General features: G+C 35.9%; 1 pseudogene; it reads right to left on the bottom strand.

Annotated features, from left to right (window-relative positions):
- Positions 1-18,737, bottom strand: part of LOC106987210 (dnaJ homolog subfamily B member 6-like) — a 76,652-nt pseudogene extending 57,915 nt beyond the window's left edge.
- Positions 18,738-22,379: the final 3,642 nt, after the last annotated feature.

Below are 22,379 nucleotides of genomic sequence, written 5' to 3'. Positions count from 1 at the left end.
CAGTGGGGAGATTATCAGCTCTTCTCAGGTGTCCCTGAGAGTCAAGGTTCACAGAGACACCTCTTCAGGAACAAAGGAGCTGGCTGGTGCCTTTTCCCATCCCCACCCCTCAGCATAAACACAGAGCCACCTTCAGGAAGCAGCACAGCACTGACACTGGCTACCTAACTTGCTTACACCAAGCCCTATGCCCCTGTGCTCTGGCTGGACTGCATTTCTTAGTCAAGCTTCCATCAGTCCTAGCACAGCTGGCCCCTCACCAAGAAGACCAATACAAACCCCTACCCACACCAGTAACTAAGTACCAATACTTACATCACACAAAGTAGACTTTAAAACAGTCTGTAATAAGTGGCAAATAAGGGCACTATATCATAATAAAGGGGACAATCCAACAAGAAGATATAACAATTGTAAATATTTATGCACCCAATATGAAAGCACCCAAATATATAAAACAATTAATAACAAACATAAAAAACCTCATGGATAATAATACAATAATAGTAGGGGACTTTAATGCCCCACTTACATTAATGGACAGATCATCTAAACAGAAAATTAACAAAGAAACAATGGCTTTGAATGACATACTGGAAAGATGGATTTAAAAGATATATTTAGAGCATTCCTTTGTTTTCTTTTTCTTTTTCTTTCTTTTTTGATTCTTATTTCATTTATTTTTTTCAAGTTTTTATTTAAATTTTTGTTAGATAACATATATGGTAAAACTGGTTTCATCTGTAGAATTTAGTGATTGATCACTTACATATAACACAGTGCCCATTATAACACTCCATCTTAAAACAGCAGAATACACATTCTTTCAGGTGCACACAGAATATTCTCCAGAATAGATTACATATTAGATCACAAAATAGTCCTCAACAAATAAAGAATAAAATCATACCACGCAACTTTTCTGACCATAACGCTGTCAAACTAAAAGTCAATCAAAGAAAAAATCTGGAAAGACCACAAACACATGGAGGTTAAACAACATACTACTAAATAATGAATGGGTCAACCAAGTAATCAGAGAAAAAAATTAAAAAATACCTGGAAACAAATGAAAATGTAGACACAACGGTCAAAAACATTTGGGATGCAGCAAAAGTGATCCTAGCAGGGAAGTATATAGCAATACAGGCTTACATCATGAAACAAGGAAAATCTCAAATAAACAACGTAACATTACACCTAAAGGAGCTAGAAAAAGAACAACAAAGCCTAAAGCCAGTAGAAGAAAGAACTAATAAAGTTTAGAACAGAAATAAATGAGATAGAAACTAAAACAAAACAAAACAAAAACAATAGAACATATCAATGAAACCAGGAACTGGTTCTTTGAAAAAATTTATAAACCTCTAGCCACACTTATCAAAAAGAAAAGGGAAAAGACCCAAATAAATAAAATCTCAGATGAGAGAGGATAAATAACAACACCACGGAAATACAATTTTAAGAGAATATTATGAAAAACTATATGCCAAAAAATTAGACAGGCTAGAAGAAATGGATAAATTCTTAGAAACATATAACCTCCCGAACTGAATTCAGAAAGAAATAGAAAATTTGAACAGACCAATACACAGCAAAGAAATTGAATCAGTAATCTAAAAAACCCCAATAAACAAAACCTCAAGGCCTGATGGCTTCACAGGCATATTCTACCAAACATTTAAAGAAGAGTTAATACCTATTCTTCTCAAACTATTCCAAAAAAATAGAAGAGGAAGGATAGCTTCCAAATTCATTCTATGATGCCACCATTACCCTGATACCAAAACCAGATAAGGATACCACTAAAAAGAGAACTACAAGCCAATAATCTTGATGAACATAGGTGCAAAACTCTCAATAAAATAGTAGCAAACTGTATTCCACAATACATTAAAAAATCATTCGCCACGATCACCTGGAGCTTATTCCTGAGCTGCAAGGGTGGGTCAATATTCACAAATCAATCAACATGCTACATGACATCAGTAAAAGAAAAGAACAATATGGTCCTTTTAATTGATGCATAAAAAGCTTTTGACAAGGTACAACATCCATTCTTCTTTTAAAATTTAGATTCAAGTTAATTAACATTCAGTGTAGTATTGATTTCAGGAGAATTTAGTGATTCATCGCTTACACATAACACCCAGTGCTCATCCACAAGTACCCTCCTTAATGCCCATCACCCATTTAGCCTATCCTCCCATCCCCTCCCCTCCAACAACCCTCTTTTTGTTTTCTGTATTTAAGAGTCTCTTATGGTTTGCCTCCCTCTCTCTTTTTATCTTATTTTATTTTTCCTTCCCTTCCCCTATTTTTATCTGTTTTGTTTCATAAATTCCACACATGAGTGAAAGCATGATATTTGTCCTTCTCTGACTGACTTATTTCACTCAGCATATTACACTCTAGTTCCATCCACATAGTTGCAAATGGAAAGATTTCATTCTTTTTGATGGTTAAGTAATACTCCATTGTATGGAGTATACATATGTATACACATCTTCTTTATCCATTCATCAGTTGATGGGAATTGGGCTCTTTCCATAATTTGGCTATCATTGATAGTGCTACTATAAATATTGGGGTGCACATGCCCCTTCAAATCAGCACTCCTGTATCCTTTGGGTAAACACCTAGTAGTGCAATTGCTGGGTTGTAAGATAATTCTATTTTTAACTTTTTGAGAAACCTCCACACTCTTTTCCAGGGTGGCTGCACCAGTTTGCATTCCCACCAACAGTGCCAGAGGGTTCCCGTTTCTGCACATGTTCACCAAAATCTGTTGTTTCCTGAGTTGTTAATGTTAGCCATTCTGACAGGTGTGAGGTGATATCTGAGTGTGGTTTTGATTTGTATTTCCCTGATGATGAGTGGTGTTGAACATCTTTCCTTGTGCCTGATAGTGATCTGGATGTCTTCTTTGGAAAAGTGTTTATTCATGTCTTCTGCCCATTTCTTCACTGGATTATTTATTTTGGGGAGGGGGGAGTTTGATAAGTTCTTTATAGATTTTGGAGACCAATCCTTTATCCAATATGTCATTTGCAAATATCCTCTCTCATTCTGTCGGTTGCCCTTTAGTTTTGTTGATTGTTTCTTTCACTGTGAAGAAGCTTTTTATCTTGATGAGGCCCAAATAGTTCGTTTTTGCTTTTGTTTTCCTTGCCTCCAGAGACATGTCTAGTAAGAAGCTGCTGTGGCTGAGGTCAAAGAGGTTGTTGCCTGTTTTCTTCTCTAGGATTTTGATGGTTTCCTGTCTCACATTGAGGTCTTTCATCCATTTTGAATTTATTTTTGTGTATGGTATAAGAAAGTAGTCCAGGTCCATTCTTCTGCATGGCACTGTCCAGCTTTCTCAACACCATGTACTGAAGAGACTGTCTTTTTTCCATTGGATATTCTTTCCTGTTTCGTTGAAGTTTAGTTGGCCATACATTTGTGGGCCCATTTATGGGTTCTCTATTCTGTTCCACTGATTATGTGACTGTTTTTGTGCCAGTACCATACTGTCTTGATGATTACAGCTTTGTAATACAGCTTGAAGTCTGGAATTGTGATGCTTCCAGCTTTGGTTTTCTTTTCCAACATTACTTTGGCTATTCGGTGTCTTTTCTGGTTCCATACAAATTTTAGAACTGTCTGTTCTAGGTCTGTGAAGAATGCTGGTGTTATTTTGATAGGGATTGCATTGAATGGGCAAATTGCTTTGGGTAGTGTAGACATTTTAACAATTTTTGTTCTTCCAATCCATAAGCACAGAATGTTTTTCCATTTCTTTGTGTCTTCTTCAATTTCTTTCATACACATTCTATAGTTTTCAGAGTATGGATTTTTTACATCTTTGGTTAGGTTTATTCATAGGGGTCTTATGGCTTTTTGTGCAATTATAAATGGGATCATTTCCTTCATTTCTCTTCCTGCTGCCTTATTATTGGTGTATAGAAATGCAACATATTTCTGTACATTGATTTTATATCCTGAGACTTTTCTGAATTCATGTATCAGCTCTAGCAGTTATTGGTGGAATTTTTCAGGTTTTCTATGTAGAATATCATGCCGTCTGCGAAGAGGGAAAGTTTGGCTTCTTCCTTGCCAATTTGGATACCTTTTATTTCTTTTTGTTTTCTGATTGCTGAGGCTGGGACTTCCAGTACTATGTTGAACAACAGTGGTGAAAGTGGATATCTCTGTCGTGTTCTTGACCTTAGGGGGAAAGCTTTCAGATTTTCTCCATTGAAGAGGATATTAGCTTTGGGTCTTTCATATAGGGCCTTCATGATACCACATCCATTCTTGATAAAAACCCTCAACAAAGTAGGTTTAGAGGGAGCATACCTCAATATAATAAAGGTCATATATGAAAATCTACAGCTAATATCATCTTCAATGGGGAAAATCTGAGAGCTTTTCCTCTATGGTCAGGAGCAAGATAGGGATGTCCATTCTTACCACTGTTATTTTACATAATATTGGAAGTCCTAGCCTCAGCATTAAGAAAACAAAAAGAAATTTTAAAAAACATCCAAATCAGCAAGGAATAAGTCAAACTTTCACTATTTGCAGATGACATGATACCCTATATTGAGAACCCAAAAGATTCCACAAAAAATGATAGAACTGATACACAAATTCATTGAAATCATAAGATACAAAATCAAATGTACAGAAATGTGTTGCATTTCTATACTCCAATAATGAAGCAACAGGAAAAAGAATTCAAGGAATCAATACCATTTACAATTGCACCAAAAATAATAAGATACCTAGGAAGGAATCTAACCAAAGAGGTGAAAGACCTGTACTCAGAAACTATAAAGGACTGAGGAAAGAAACTGAAGACATCACAAAGAATTGGAAATACCTTCCATGCTCATGGATTGGATGAACAAATATTGTTAAAATATCTATATTACTCAAAGCAATCTACACAATTAATGCAATCTATATCAAAATACCAATAGCATTTTTCACAGAGCTAGACAAACAATCCTAAAATTGGTATGGAACCACCAAAGACCCTGAATAGCCAAAGCAACCTTAAAAAAAGAAAGGCAAAGCTGGAGGCATTCTAATTCTGGACTTCAAGTTGTACTACAAAGCTGTAGTGATCAAAACGGTATAGTATTAACACAAAAATAGACACATAGATCCATGAAACAGAATAGAAAAATCCAGAAATAAACCCACAATTATATGGTCAATTAATATTTGATAAAACAGGAAAGAATATTCAATGGAAAAAAGACAGTCTGTTCAACCAATGGTGTTGGGAAAACTGGACAGCAACATGCAAAATGACCACTTTCTTACACCATACACAAAAATAATGGATTAAAGACCTAACTGTGAAACTTGAAACCATAAAATCCTAGAAGAGAACAGAGGCTGTAACTTCTGTGATATGACTATAGCAACTTCTTTCTAGATAAGTCTCTTGAGGCAAGGGAAACATAATCAAAAATAAACTATTGAGACCACATCAAAATAAAAGGTCCTGCAGAAGGAAGGAAACAATCAACAAAACTAAAAGGCAACTTACAGAATGGAAGGAGATATTTGCAAATAACACATCTGATAAAAGACTAGTATCCAAAATATATAAAGAACTTATAGAACTCAACACCCAAAAATGAATAATACAATTGAAAATGGACAGAAGACATGAATAGATATATTTCTGACAAAGACATACAGATGACCAACAGACACATGAAAAGATGTCCATCATCACTTATCATCAGGGAAATGCAAATCAAAACTACAATGAGATATCACCTCACACCTGTCAGAATAGCTAACAACAACACAAGCAAAAACAAGTGATTGTGAGGATGTGGAAAAAGGAGAACCCTCATAGGAATGGGGAACCCTCATTCCAATTGTTGGTGGGAATGCAAACTGGTGCAGCCACTGTAGAAAACAATATGGAAATTCCTCAAAAAATTGAAAATAAGACTACCTTATAATCCAGCAATCACACTATTGGGTGTTTACACAAAAATACAAGAACACCAATTCAAAGGGATATGTGCATCCCTACTTTTACAACAGCACTGTTTAATAAGCAAGATAAGGAAGCAGCCCAAGTGTCCATCAATAGATGAATTGATAAAGAAGACATGATATATATGCATATACATACATATACATACACACACACAATGGAAAATTATTCATCCATAAAAAAGAATGAAATCTTGCATTTGCAACAACGCTAATGTATAACGCTAAGTGAAATACATCAGTCAGGGAAAGACAAATACCACATGATTTCATTCATATGTGGAATTTAAGAAACAAACAAAGGATCGAAGGGGAAACAACAGAGAGAAAAAGAAGAAACAGATTCTTATTTATAGAGAACAAACTGATGTTTACCACAGGGGATGTGGGTAGGGGGGTGGGTGAAATAGATGATGGGGATTAAGGAGTGCACTTGTAATGTTGAACACAGAGTGGTGTATGGAACTGTGGAATTACTATTTTATACACCTGAAACTAATATAATACTGTATGTTAACTAATTGGAATCAAAACAAAAAGTTAAATAAAAAAATAAAGTGTAAAATTAAAAAAAGAAATATGCCCACACAAATATGGTCGTATGATTTTTCGCCAAGGTGCAAAAACAATTCAATTTAGTAAAGATAGTTTTTTCAACAAATGGTGTTTCAAAAATTGTACATCAATACACAAACAAAATAAAGCAAAAACACCCTCAATCTTAACCTCCCACCTTATACAGAAATTATCTCATAATGGAACATAGATGTTAATGTACAATGTACTTTTACTTACAAACCATATTCTCTTATAATATCATTTGAATTTTAAAAAGCAGCACAAGAATGGTTGTATATGTCCATATATACTTATGAATAAGGCAAATACTTCTGAAGAAATACATTTGAGACCATTAACAGGTTTCTCATGGGTAAGAGGAGAGACATTAGAGAACTTTATTTTATATTTTTTGCCTTTCTTGTATATTTCCTTAAAAAATTAACAATACATCCTTTATTTTTATAACAAAAAAGAAATTTTTAATAAATATTGACAATACCAAGCACTGACAAGTATATGGGCAAATGAGACTCTCATACATTACTAGAAGGAACAATGTGACAGTCACTCTGGAAAATGGTTTGGCAATTTTCTGTAAAGTCAAACATAGACTTACCATATGACCCAACAATCTCACCTCTGAGTTTCTGCCCCAGAGAAATGAAAACTTATGTCTAAGCAGCAATGTTTATATCAGCAGTATTTATAATAGCCCCAAACTGGAAAGAATCCAAATGTCATTCCATGAGTGAATACATGCACAAACTTTAGTATACTCATACAACAGAATACTACTCAGAATAAGGAGAACAAACTATTGATCTACAGAACAATTTGGATGACTCTCAAAGACATGATTCTGCATGAAAGAAGCCAGTCTCAAAGGGCTACATATTGCATTGTTTCATTTATATTGCATTATGAAAAAGGCAATACTATAAAGGATGGAGAACAGATTATCAGGGTTTATGGGTGGAGGGAGAGAGGACTATAAAGTGGTATAATGAGGTAGTTATTTTTGGCTATTGAAATTGTCCTGTGCCCAGATTGTGATGGTGATTTACATGTACCAATACAAATGTTAAAATTCATAGGACCGTACATCAAAATAGAAAAAAGTACATTTTTGCATGACTATTTACAAATAATATTTAAAATATGTTGACAGGTTAATATGTGTTTTAAATGTTAAATGCCAGGACTTATAAATATAGAGAACAAACAGAGGGTTACTGGAGAGGGTGTGGGAGGGGGGATGGGCTAAATGGGTAAGGGGCACTAAGAAATCTCCTGAAATCATTGTTGCACTATATGCTAACTATTTTGGATGTAAATTAAAAAAATAATATTTTAAGTAACTGAATAAATAAATATAAAAATTTAAACAAAATGTGAATGTTAAATGCTAGGAAGTCTGTCGTTTTTTTTTTTTTCTATATCAGAAATGAAAATTCAAATGTTCCCAGAGACCAAATAGGTAAAATGCATTTATGAAATTGAAGCCATTCAGTTATAAGAAAAACAGGGAATGATGTGGACTATGTTTGAAGTATATAGTGTGTGCCCCAACTGAAGACATTCAAATCCAATTAAAAACAAGACTGAACATGCACACATACACATATGCACATTTTTAAAAATTTTTAATTATTTTTTTGAGAGAGAGACAAGAGTGTGAGCCGGGGAGGGGCAGAGAGAGAGGGAGACACAGAATCTGAAGCGGGCTCCAGGCTCTAAACTGTCAGCACAGAGCCCGAAGCAGGGCTTGAACTCATGAACGGTGAGATCATGACCTGAGCTGAAGTCTGACGCTTAACCAACTGAGTCACCCAGGTGCCCCACACATACACGCATTTGCACACACACTTCTCTGGGGCCCCCTGCTCTGTATGTTGTTGTTAGATGACTTCATGTAATCTTAGAACTTCAATCACCATCTGAATAAATTTTCTTTTAATATCTGCCACCCAGATCTACTCTGAGTTCCAAATCTATTATCTTCACTGACTTCTGAATATCTTCAACTGTATCAGTTCTGGAAAACGGTATCAGTTTCCCACTGATAGTTCAAAACTTAAAATGTTCAAAAAATGAGGTCATAATTTTGTTTTTACCCAAAAACTTGTTTTCAAGGTTTTCACCATTTGTGAAATCCTTGTCACTATTTGTCTCTCTGGCATAGTTTGAGATAGCAGTCTGTATTTTCTTTCTTAACACTTATCACGGTTTTGGACTACATTTTTTGTTTTATTTTGTTTATATCCTGTTTCTCCCACTAGATTGTAACATACACGTGGACAAGAACTATATCTGTTTAGTTTACCACCCTATTTTCAGAACCTGGTACATACTAGGCATCGATAAATTTTTGTTGAATGAACAAATGGTACCATCATCTATCCAATCACTCAAGCCAAAAACTCGAGTCACCTTTCCTCACTTGTCATGTTTTTGTCATCAATGAGTCATCTACTCATAGATTTTAACTCCTCACTGACTCATCTCTGTCTCCAGTGCTTCTGCCTTACTCTCACATAATTTCTAAAAATATACAAGCGTAGTTTTCTTTTGAAGGTCTACTTTCATTATATAAAATTTATTTTTTATTTCTTTTTATTTTTTAAGTTTTATGTTTTTACTTAACATACACTGTTACATTAGTTTCAGGTGTACCATTTAGTGATTCAACACTTCCATACATCACTCTACGCTCATCACAACAAGTGCACTCCTTAATCCCCATCACCTATTTCACCCGTCCCCCTGCACCTCCCTTCTAGTGACCATCAGTTTATTCTCTATAGTTAAGAGTATGTTTCTTGGTTTGTCTCTTTCTTTTTTCCCCCTTTGCTCATTTTGTTTCTAAAATTCCACCTATGAGTGAAATCATATGGTATTTGTCTTTCTCTGACTTATTTTGCTTAGAGTAATACTTTCCAGCTCCATCCATGTTGTTGCAAATGGCAAGATTTTGTTCCTCTTTATGGCTGAGTAATTTCCCATTGTGTGTGTGTGTGTGTGTGTGTGTGTGTGTGTGTGTACCACATCTTCTTATCCATTCATCAATCAATGGACACTTGGGCACTTGGGCCACTTCCATATTTTGGCTATTGTAAATAAAGCTGCTGTAACCATAGGGGTACATGTATCCCTAGATATGTCTTCTGGGGCAAGGGAAACAAAACCAAAATAAACTATTGGGACTTCATTACAATAAAAAGCGTCTGCACAGTAAAGAAAATAACAAAACTAAAAGGCAACCTACAGAAAAGTAGAAAATATTTGCAAATGACATATCTGATAAAGGGCTAGTATCCAAAACATATAAAGAACTTGCAAAACTCAACACACTGAAAATGAGTAAACCAATATAGAAATGAGTAGAAGACATAAACAGAGATTTTTCCAAAGAAGATATCCAGATGGTCAACAGACACACACAAAAAATGCTCATCACTCACCATCAAGGAAATATAAATCAAAACTACAATGAGATATCACCTCACACTTTTCAGTAAAATTAACAACATAAGAAACAACAGGTGTTGGTGAGGATGCAGAGAAAGAGGAACCCTCTTGCACTATTGGTGGGAATACAAACTGGTGCAGCCACTGTAAAAACAGTATGGCTATTCCTCAAAAAGTTAAAAATAGAACTATTTTTTTTTGATCCAGCAATCACACCACAGGGTATTTACCCAAAGAACACAAAATTATTATATAAAATTTCTGAAAAGGGGTACCCTAAGTTATTTCTGCTATCATGGTAGCTTTGCTCACAGTGTATTTTGACATGGAATTTAAAATTCCCATTGCCTTTACAGCTTACCATACAGTTTCCTACCTAACTGTATTTATTTTGATGAGTAATAAAGGCTGTCATTAACAAATACCTGCTATGTGACAGGCAACAATATTTTGAGGTAAGTTCTTATTGTTATCATACTCTAATTTTACAAATGGGGAACCGAGGCTTATAGAGGTTAAGTGACTCCCCCAAAGCCACACAGCTAGTAAATGACAAGCACAGGATTCGAACACAAATTTGTCTGTCGGAGTTCTGTTTTGTGGGTTTTTGTTACTTCACTATTATTACCTCTAGTCATTAGCAAGTATATTGTCATTGACCACATGTGACTAGCTCTTCATAATTTCTGAAGTACTTCACATATTATCTCGTTGAACCTATTTCAATGGTCTGGGAATCTGAAACTTGGAGAGAAGTCCCTTATCAAAATCACAGATTAAGCTGGTGGAATTCAAGGCTTCTGACTCTCAGTCCATAAGTCTTTCCATTATATGATGCTGTCTTTGTACGTACTCTCAAGCATGAATCTCCTTTCTTTCTCATGTTCTTCATAGCACTTAGCACAGGGTTGAGCATAAAGTAGCTGCTTGCTGTGTTTCTTGGTATTATAACTTGATTTAACAAAGTGCTCAGGTTTTTATAAATATAGCTTCCTGACACATAGATGATAATATCTATTCCTTTAGTTTCTCTGAAAACAGAAGTTTTCCTGAATTAATTTCTCAGTAGGTACATGGGCAACCTTTAATTCTCATTTTCAATCTTGAAAACCTTAACACTCTCTACAGTCTTCTAAGCAGGATCAAATTGTCTTATTTTATGATCCCTTTTTCTAGTCCTCCACTTAAATACCAGTTCAGAGAAATAGCAAAGAACTTTTCTACATACCTAAGAAGTATCTCTATTGTCCTCCTTTACAATACTCTTATGTTCAAGTACACAGTAAATTAAAGATGGTTCTTGTCTCAACTATTAAAATTTAATGTAAGGACTTTCTTTTAGTCTGTGGATACCAACACAGTCATTGTTGCTACCAGTCAAGCAACACTATGCAGTTTTTTATGGGGAAGGATTCAGTCTTGGGTGAAAGGATATAGTGACAATGAGTCAGGAGCTTAAAAATGGCCCATTCTGCTGCCAGAGTTGCTACAGAATCTCTTGGTGGAAAGCCCAGATCTCTTCCAGTAAACTGCTCAAAATGTTTGATTCCATTTTTTTATTTGGTTGCCAATTTATTAAGTGGTTAACCTTGGAATGCATCTATCTAGCATTTAATTAATTAAAGCCAGTTTGAAATACCTTTAGAAACCTTACTAATTTCAATACACCAAACTGGCACATTTATAAGCATCCATCAATTGCTGAAATACTAAATCATCTTCACTAAGATGCTGTTGTTGCCAGCAGAGCATTAATCAACTGAAGAGCTAATTGTTAAGCCGAGAGAGTAAAAGCAATCCAACACATCTTCTCCCTCTCCTCACAGTTTGGGAGAAGGAGAGAAGTGGTGAGAATTATAGCTTCATGGAATTTCAGAGTTTGAAGTGTCCTCAGAGATTATTTAATTTATCCTTCTTGTTGTAAAATGGGGAAAGTGAAACAGAACGGTGAGTTAGTAGTAAAGTCAGGATTAGATCCTATGGCTCTAATGCATAGGTATTCTTCATTTCCAGAATACTTTTTATTATGTAAAATGATTCTTACTTACTAATCACCCGCTCTATACTTCCATACTGGGAGAAGAGTGTAATGATACCAAATAGTAATTGTGCATCTCATAGAAAATTTCTGACCCACATTGTTGTTTTATTCTGTATCATATTGGTGCAGAAACTCAGAACATAAATTTTGAAGGTCTAATTCTAAAGTCATTACTTTCTATTAAAATGAAAATAATCATTTTCCTCATCGCCTTTATTCCCCATTACCTATTATAGGTGAATCCCTGACATCTGGGGTATCAGACCACAGTGGTACCTAGAGCCACTGAATTACAAACAGTGGTTTAGAGAAAGAAAGAAAGAAAGAAAGAAAGAAAGAAAGAAAAGAAAGAAAGAAAGAAAAAGAAAGAAAACCATTTCTATTTGACATTGAACTTCAGGACATGCATTTGTGGAAGCACCACCTCATTAATATGCTAAGCCAAACATAATGACAATTTCCATTCTATGAATCCACACCAGTTGAATGCATGGCTCTGCCTGTGGTAACATAAGCAGAAAAATAAGTCAACTATCTGTGGATGCTGGGAAACCAACTCCCCCACAACATATAAACAATCTATGAGAGAAAAAGAGAGAAAGGGGATTGGATTCAAAGTAACCCTGGACCAAGCACAATAATAAATATATCAGTGGTGCTCAAACTGGAGTGTGTATAAAAACCACCTAAGAAAATTGCTAAAAATAGTGTGAATGTAGAGAGGTAGCAGTGGTTCCCAAACCTGGCTATGTGTGTGGTAGTTACATAACTGTATACAATTATCAAAATTAATCTGATGGTACATTTAAAATGGATGAATTTTATTATATATAAATAATAACTTTATGAAAATTATAAACTATTAGGTCATTTTGTGGAGGGGAAATGGTCTTGTCCTCAAATCTATACAGCCACAAAAGTAAACCCATTGAAATTTTATTACAACAAGAAAATGGTAGAGATGTTAATATTGACCTGAGGAAATACTAAGCACGAATATATTTAAAAGGGAAGAACCAATGAGCTTCTCTCAAAATGAGATCATTTTGTTTTTTAAGAAACCAATTGGAACCACAATTGGTTATTACCTTATTCCTATAGCTATGAGAAATGGGCTGAGACTTAATACATTGGTCAATGACTATACAGACCACATCAGGAAGGATTGGTAACAGAAGCCTAGACACACTCGTTAACATAAGGCAAGTACTAAATAGCAGATTCAGTGCACATGACAAGAAATTTCAGTCAAGTAGTTGAACAGAGCGTGATATCGGGAAAGCGTTAACAAGCTGTAGAAATCAGCCTAAGCATACGGTCAATTTCTTGGGGGAGTTTGGCAACAGGAGAGTGACAACCTTAGGATTGAAGTTAAAGTTATGACTCTATTACTGTAGATGAGAGGTGTGTGAATACCAGAAAGATTTCAGTATAAAAGTACAAGCACAGGTTTGGAACAAGACAGGGACTGTCAAGGGATCTGTAATTCAAGTTGATAGCTTGGTCATGTAAGAAGCTGCCATGGGGAGCTGTTAAGAGGATCTATTGAGATTATATTTTGAAAGGAAATCCTGGGAATATATGAATCCTGACTTATCCCAACTCTCCCTTATTTCTATGAGGTCCCTGACATAGGTATAGCCACAAAGAATACAAAGAAAACAAACAAAAATGCTTTATTGTTAGCTGAGAACTTGGAACCTAATATTAAATAAAAACTCAAGTAGCCTGGCTGAGTCATATAGAAAGATCTCTGTCTCTGTCTTTCTCCCTCCTCTCTCTCCCCACCTCCCCCTCTCTCTTTTAGCCTAAAGACTTAAGTGGCTTCCTTCCAAGCCCAAACCTGAACCTCTGATATAACCTTCCAGTAACATGAAAGGCCACATCTTCCAATGCCAGAGAAATGGATCAAGGAAGAAAAACATTGCTCTAAGCAAGCTGAGTGAGCTATAGCTAAGCTAACCTAGACTGCTTTCCCTAGACCCAGATATTATGTTTGAAAAAAGAAAGAGGACAGGCGATAAAAAGCAAGTGGGGCTTTCTCCTATGAGGTACAGCCTGCCAGTCATCTTATCATTAAAAACACTTATATACCTGTCTCCTACTCTTTAACCATCTGTAATCTAACAGAATCCCCACTAAAGACTTCTTTATAGCTAAATTCAACAAACACTGTTCAGTTCTCATCTCACTTGACCACTCCATGCAGCATTTTATTTAGTGAAACGCACTCTTCTTCCACCTTCCATAACACCACACTCTTCTGGCTTTCTTCCTACCTCTCTGAATTCCCCCTTTCATTATTATTTGGAAATTTCTCCCCTTCTACTCATTCTAAATGTTGAAAGCTCCTCAGAGCTTGGGCTTGAATTCTCTTATCTTCCTATGCTACATTTCAACTCCAGCTGATTTTGTTTGGTCCTATATCTTCAATTAGCAAATATGCTGAGGACTTCCAATTTTATATCTTCAGGTCAGACTTTTTCTCTGAGCTTCATATTCACACACACAATCTTTGTGAGACATCACTTAGATATTTACTCATAGGCAGTTCCTAGTTTGGGCCATCATCATTACTTGCCTTGGAGTTGTTATTGGAGGGAAAGTGAGCAGTGGGTTTCCCTGTTTCCTTTCTTATCCCCTTGTAATCTAACCTTCATATAACAGCTAGCTTTAACATATAAAATTATATCATGCCTGTTCCCCACCTAAAATATCCCAGTGGCTTCCCAATTATCCTAGAATAAAATTGAAATTCTTACCATGGTCCATAGAGGCCCTGCATAATCTTGTCCTTCCAGACTTTCCAACTTAACCCCATACAATTCTGCTCCCCTTGTTCATGTGCCTTTAGCTGTGCCAATTTCATTTCCATTATGAATAAAAACACCAGCCTTTTTTCTGCCTCAAGGTTTTCACTCATACTATTTCTTTTGTTTGAAATACAACCTATATAAACTCTTCCCCCCAATTATCTGCACCTAGAATAGTGTGTGGAAAAAAGTAGCTGCTACACAAAATATTTCCTGAGTGAATATATACCAGGCCTTTCTTTATATTAATAACAATATTTTAATCCATCTTTTTTATTCTTTTCAGTTTCCTAATTATTAATTCTACAGTAGTATTGCTTTGATCTTTGACTTGATGCCTGAGTTCTATACTCTGCCTTTTCATCTCATTCTGTTGTTTTATCATTTGTCTTTGAGTCTTTGTTTTATCAGATTCATACAGCCTATTAATTAGGGTATATTCTAAACTGCTATAACAAAGAGATTCCAAAATACAGTAGCTCAAACGAGATAGAATTTTATTCTATTTCACATAACAGTTCAGAGGTAAGGTGGCATGGGGTTGGTTGGACAAATTGTGTAGCTTCAATGTCTGTGTCTAAACAGACTCCTCCAGTTACCATTTTCATATCTATAGCCAGTAAGAAGGGAGAAAGGGTAAGGGGAGCATACTCATTCTTTTCAAGAGGAGGTATCTGAAAGTGAAGCATATTACTTTTTCTCATATCCTATTAGCCATAACTTAATTATATGGCCACATCTACCTGCAAGAAAGGCTGAACAATGTAACTTTCTAACTGTGCAACTATATGCCCAGGTGAAACACGGGAGTTTTATTATTCAAGGAAGATGAGGAGGTGACTTTCAGTATTTGTTATATATTTTCTTCCAGATTTAGTTCTTTTGACTTCTTTTCCCCTACAGTGTGTTCAACTTTTTGCCATGCTACTTCTTTTCACCTTGCTTATGTGTTAACATGGGTGATCCTACCTATTCTAGACCTTTTTTGCACTAATAAGATGTTGGGAACTTAAAGTTCTTTCCACCTATGTATTATGATCTACATTTGCATTTATCAAACTTTAACTTACATAAGAGTCACCTGGAGGGCTTGTTTAAATCCAAATTCCTAAGCCTTATTCCAAAATTCTAACTCAATAGTTCTGAGGAGGGGTCCATGAATTTTCACTTCTAAGTTTGGAGTGTGAATACAAATGGGAAGCTCAGTTGAGATTTGTACACAGCCTTGGAGCATCTGGGTTCTTTCTTGTGAGATTTGTTGAATTGTTGGTAAAAGAGTTTACCTGGTTAGGAGTATAACTTATTCCTGATTAGATATCTCTAAGCTATAAATTGTTTTTACAATTTGACATGAAGTTCTGAAAAAGAGCAAGTCCTGTTTGTTTTTCCTACCTTTGTGTAGTGGTAGATAAGGATCTCTACTATAAAGAGCTTTCCCTTGATTTTACCCCAGGCTTCTTACACACACCTTCAGTCTCTTCTCCAAGGTATTATTGACTCACATTCTTATCCCAGTACTCCCTATCATCATCCCACAGTTTCCTTATATCATTTATGGCTATATAAAATTAACTTGTGATTATTTCTCCACAACAGAAGAATGTAGGCTTCATAAGGGTAGGGGCCATACGTCTTATTCAATTAGAACAGTGTTTGGCACAGAATAGGTACTCAATATTTTTGAATGAATGAACAGATAAATGAACAAAGAAAGAGATATAACTAAGCTTCTTCTAAGAAGAGTATGCCTCAAACCACACTATTTTTTCAAGGTCCTGGGAGGAAGAGTCTACAAAAGAAGTAGCAGGAGAGAAAGCCAAAGTTTCTGAGCACACCTAGCTGAAAGTACACCTACTATTACAAACAAAAATAAGGAAAAAATAGGGAAAGAGAAGAAAAATATATTATCCCTGCACACTTTTAGAAGAAAACATTGCTTTTCCAAGTGAACTGCCACTGAAAACCCACCTTCCAGAAAGATGGATATATGAATAAAACTCACTTTCCCTCTACTAACTCCAAATTATCTGCCTGGCATTATCTGACCTATAGTTTAACAGCACCACTCTGACTTTTCTGAAGAGATAGAATGTAGCGAGTATAGTAACAGAAACAAGAAGACCTGTTAGGCAGCTATTAAGGTAATATGGGTGAGAGATAATGTGAGCTTCAATAAAGTAGTAGCAATGGAGGTCATAAAAGGGGGCGGTATTCCATATATAATTTGAATGGCATAGCCTGAAGTACTTCTTGATATATTACATGTGAGGTGTTAGAGAAAGAAAAGACTCAAGGATGGACATAAAAACTAGAATAATGGAGTTGTCACTTACTTAAGTGGAGAACAGTGGTGTAGAAGGTTTGGAAGGAAAGGATAAAGGAATGAAGACTTTTTTTCACTCCTGAAGGTTTTTTTTTTTGTTTGTTTGTTTGTTTTGTTTTTTGTTTTTTTTGGTTTTTTTGCACCAAACACATAGGGAAAATGAAAAAGACTCAGTTTAGCAGCTTTACTTTTTTAAACCTAAACTTTCCTTGCACCATGGTCTTCTGTTAAGTTTCTCAAGTGCCACATATGAGTGAAAACATGATATCTCTCTTTCTTTGACTTATTTCACGTAGCATAACACCCTCCAGTTCCAACCACATTGTTGCAAACGGCACAATTTCATTCTTTCTCAGTGCCAAGTAGTATTCTATTGTATATATAAACCACATCTTCTTTATCCATTCATCAGTTGCTGGACATTTACGCTCTTTCCCTACTTTGGCTATTGTCAATAGTACTGCTATAAACATTGGGGTGCATGTGTCCCTTCAAAACATGTACCCCCATATTTATAGCAGCACTTTCAACAATAGCCCAAGTAGGGAAAGAGTGTAAATGTCCATCAACTGATGAATGAATAAAGAAGATGTGGTTTATATATACAATGGAATACTACTTGGCAATGAGAAAGAATGAAATTGTGCCATTTGCAACACCGTGGATGGAACTGGAAGGTGTTATGCTGAGTGAAATAAGTCAGTCAAAGAAAGACAGATATCATATATTTTCACTCATATGTGGCACTTGGGGGACCATGGGGGAAGGGAGGGGGAGAAATATTTTCCAACAGAGAGGGAGGCAAACCATGAGACTCTTAAATACAGAGAACAAACTGAGGGTTGATGGAGGGGCAGGGGAGAGGGGAAAATGGGTGATGGGCATTGAGGAGGGCTCTTGTTGGGATGAGCACTGGGTGTTGTATGTAAGTGATGAATCACAAGAATTTACCCCCAAAACCAAGATAACACTGTGTATACTGTATTTTAGCCAACTTGACAATAAATTATATTTCAAAAAATTAATTAATTAATTAATTAAAATAATATAAAATTAAAAAAGAAGAAAACCCTCCTTCAGAAGATGGAAATCCACTGAAGGCAGATAAAAATAACTCTGTATCTCAGCTCTTGCTTCCACTGGGGCCTCTTTGACTCTCAAAAACGTCCTCAAATGGGTCTTTGAAGAAGTCAAATGAAAACAGGTCCCTTCCACCAAAAAATTCCTTGGAGATGTCATATGGGTTGTGGAATGTGAGGCAAAACTCAAACAAATTATAAAAATGAACCCCACCTCTACCATTTAATCTGTCTTTGCCATATTTTTCATACATACCTTATTTCCTGGCATCTGATAACACCTCATACACCTCAGCTATGTGTTTGAATTTTCTCTATGGTTCTTCTTTATTCTCAGGGTTTTTATCTGGATGCCACCTCAGTGCCAGTTTCCAGTAGTCCTGTTTAATATCCTTGGCTGAGGCATGCCTTTGCATGCCCAGAACTTCATAGAAATCCACCATGATTGAACTTCATAGAAATCCACTGTTGGAGTGAATTCAGGGACACAGAGCCGGGGGTGCTAGTGGCAGTGGCAGCTCCTCACGTTTTCCCTCTTCAAGACTTTAGTTTTAAATATGTGAAGCTTCAGATGTCCCTTAAACATTTGAGTGAATATGGCAGTTGACTATATACATCTGGATTTGGGAAGTGAAGTCCAAGCAGGAGAAATAAATTTTGGAAATGTATCAAGATATAAATATTATATAAAGCAATACTATTGGATAAGATAACCTAAAGTATGGGTATAGAAAAAAGAAAATGTCTGAAATTCAAACTCAAACCTTAGCATTTGAAATGATCTTCCCACCATAAAAAATTTAAAAGGTAGACACAAATATGCAGTGACCATTTCCAGACATTGGAAAACCAGAGCAAGGGATTGTGGCCTCCAAAGCAAGGAAAACAATTGAAGGGGGTCCTGGAATTATTTCGTGCTTGGAGACACCTTCTGGATAGTAGTGCTAGGAGAATACCAAGCATAGCACATCAGTCTAAGTTGAGAAGACAGAAACTGGAGTTTGAGGATGCTTGGGATGCTACAACTTTGGGGGTGGAGAGCTGAAAAGGGAGAATTACTCAGGAAAAACCTCTCCAGAAATCTGCATATGAGTTGTCTTAGGTCTTTGGTTGAATATTAATCCACACATATATGGGATGAAACTCCACAAGGCAAATCTAATACCAATGCCCAGAGTTCACAGAGCTGAGAGTTATTTGAGTTCTGACAAGCCAAAGTAAAAATACCTCTGATAAATGTTGGACATTCAGTGGAAACCACAAAAAGAGTCACACCTTAGAAAAATAGCCATAAAGAAAAGGATATCTAGACTTAGAAAATTAGCCATACAGAAAAGGATATCTAGACTTTCCCTGGCAGAGCTTAAAAAAAGAAATATCCAGAGGCGCCTGGGTGGTTTAGTCAGTTAAGTGTCTGACTCTTGACTTAGGCTCAGGTCATGAACCCACTGGCATGATATCAGGCCCCACATTGAGCCCTGAGTCAGGCTCAACATTGGGCATGGGGCTTGCCTAAGATTCTCCCTCTACCCCCCCCCCATGTTCTCTCTCTCTCTCTTCTCAAAAAAAGAAATTTCCAAGAAATCACCTTGATACAAAACTTTATCAAACTTTAACACTCTTTTAAAAAAGACAACAAAGTCCATTGTCCAAAAATATTAATTCTCATAGTCTAACAATGAAAAATTCATGCAAATGTTACTTATACCAGGAGGAAAATTATAGAATAGAAACAGACACAGAAATGTTAGAGATAATGCAATCAGAAGACAAATACCTCAAACAAGTATGATATATATTATAGAATGCTCAATAATTTAAAGAAAAACATGCATACAATGAAAACCAGAATGAGACACCACTAACACATCTATTAGAGTGGCTAAAAAAAAGTTTTAAGTAACAGTATCAAGTGCCGAGGGGGATTTGGAACAATTGGAACTCTGACACATTCCTGGTGAGCAAGGGTACAGCCACTTTGGAAAACAGTTTGAAATTTTCTTATAAAGTTAAGCATACACTTACTATATGACCCATTAATAGGTATTTGCTTACTAGAAATAAAAACTTATATTTACATAAATACCTACATCATAGGTATTTTCTCACTAGAAATAAAAACTTATATTTACATAAATACCTGTGTATGAATATGTAGAACAACTTTATTCTTAATTGCCCAAAATTGGAAACAATTCAAATGTCCTTCAAATTGTAAGTGAATACAATAGAAAGAAACAAACTACTGAAACATACAACATAAATGAATCTCAAATATGTCAAGTTTAAGAAGCCAGATTCAAAAGGCTACATACTGTATGATTCAGTTTATATGACATTCATGAAACTCCTAACTATAGAGACAGAAGTCAGATCAGTGGTTGCCAGGGACTGCAGACAAGAGTTATCTACAAAGAATTTGTATGAAGGAATTTTAAGGGTGATAGAACAGTTCAGTATCCTGATTATAGTGGTAGTTATACAGTTTGATGCATTTGTCAAAACTCAAAGAATTGTACACCAAATGATGTAAATTGTACCTTTATAGATTAAAAATAAATGTTACTCATTTAGAAACACAGATAATGTATTTTGGAATTATAGTCTATGACAACAATAACACTAACAATGAGAGGAAGGAAATGCCAATTTAGGGTGGCCATGGAAGGTCTTCTTTAGGAAGTGACATTTGAGTGGACTCCTGATTTAAGTGAGGGAGTGGCTCATGTAGATATCAGGAAAAGAGCAGGTATGTAGAGCCTTATAACCATGATGAAAATTATTAATCTAATTCTAAGGGAATTGAAAGATCATTGGAGGATTTTATACAGGATAATGACAAGATCCAGTCTTCAATTTTAGAACAATCACTCTGGTTTCTCTATTGGGATTGGACTTTGGAGGAGGCATCAAGAGTAGAATCAAGGAGCTGCTGCAGTTATCAAGGGAGGAGATAAGGGTGGATGAGACCAGAGAGTAGTAGTGATAATAGAGAGAAGTGGTCAAATTCTAGATTTATTTTTAGGGCAGAGCTAACAGTATTTGTTGACCTATTGATATGAGAAAAAGGTAGGAGTCAAGGATACCTCAAAATGCTTGGCTTGAGTCATTGGAAGAATGGAGTCATCATTTACTGAGATGGGGGGAAACTGAGAGAGCAGCAGTTTTCAGGAGTTTTATCTCCTAAATATGTTAAGTTGTATATCATTATTAAACTTTTAAGTGGAGATTTTAAGAAAGCAGTTTGGAATTCAGGGGAGATTTGGGGATAGAGGTATAAATTTAGGAGTTGTGTGCATATAAAAATGTTACATAAACACAAGAGTGGATGAGATCACCAAAAAAGTGAGTAGAGATAAGATGAGATGAGATGAAGAGAAAAAAAGAGAGAAAGAGAGGAAGAGAAGAGAAGGGAAGAGAAGACTAAGAACTGAAATTTTTGGCATTCTACTATCAGAGAGTTCAGAGAGATGAAGAAGAACCATTAAAGGACTTGGAAAAGGACAGATGATTGAGGCAGGAAGAGAACTAGGAGAGTGTGGTGTGCTGGATGACAAGTAAAGAATGTGTTTCAAGAAGGAGGGTGTGTTGAACATCCTTTATGCCACACTTCACATACTCCTGGACCATCTTTTTGTTCAGGACATTACTGTGCAGCTGTATGCAGTAGTAATTTGATGCTTCCTCATTCAGCTGTTTCTTATAGTATTTCTTCCTGCCATGGGGCTTCTCTGCTATCACCAGGTAGAACACCTGCAAGAGACTGCTTAGTGATTTTAGTTCATGGACAAACCTGCAAGTGCCAGTGAGTTAATACTCTCTCAGATCACCTTCGGTCAATGGGAGATCAAATATGATGGATAAATACACCTCCCTTTTATGTCTGGTGGAAAATTGTGAAGCGCATCTACATAGTTCCAAAGAGAGTCCCTCAGTGGGAATAGTCCACAGTTGCCTACAGTGGTAAACAGATTAATAATATACCCTCGAATTGATGGTCACTCCTTTCCTGATTCATTCTTCTCAGTCCCCTTTCCTGTTTCCTGAGTCATCTTGCCAAGTAAACTAACTGCATGTAAATCCTT

The sequence above is a fragment of the Acinonyx jubatus genome, chromosome X (genome assembly GCF_027475565.1).
Source record: "Acinonyx jubatus isolate Ajub_Pintada_27869175 chromosome X, VMU_Ajub_asm_v1.0, whole genome shotgun sequence".
Lineage (NCBI taxonomy): Eukaryota > Metazoa > Chordata > Mammalia > Carnivora > Felidae > Acinonyx > Acinonyx jubatus.
The sequence above is the reverse complement of the archived record's forward strand: the minus strand, read 5'-3'. Positions and strand labels throughout refer to the sequence as shown.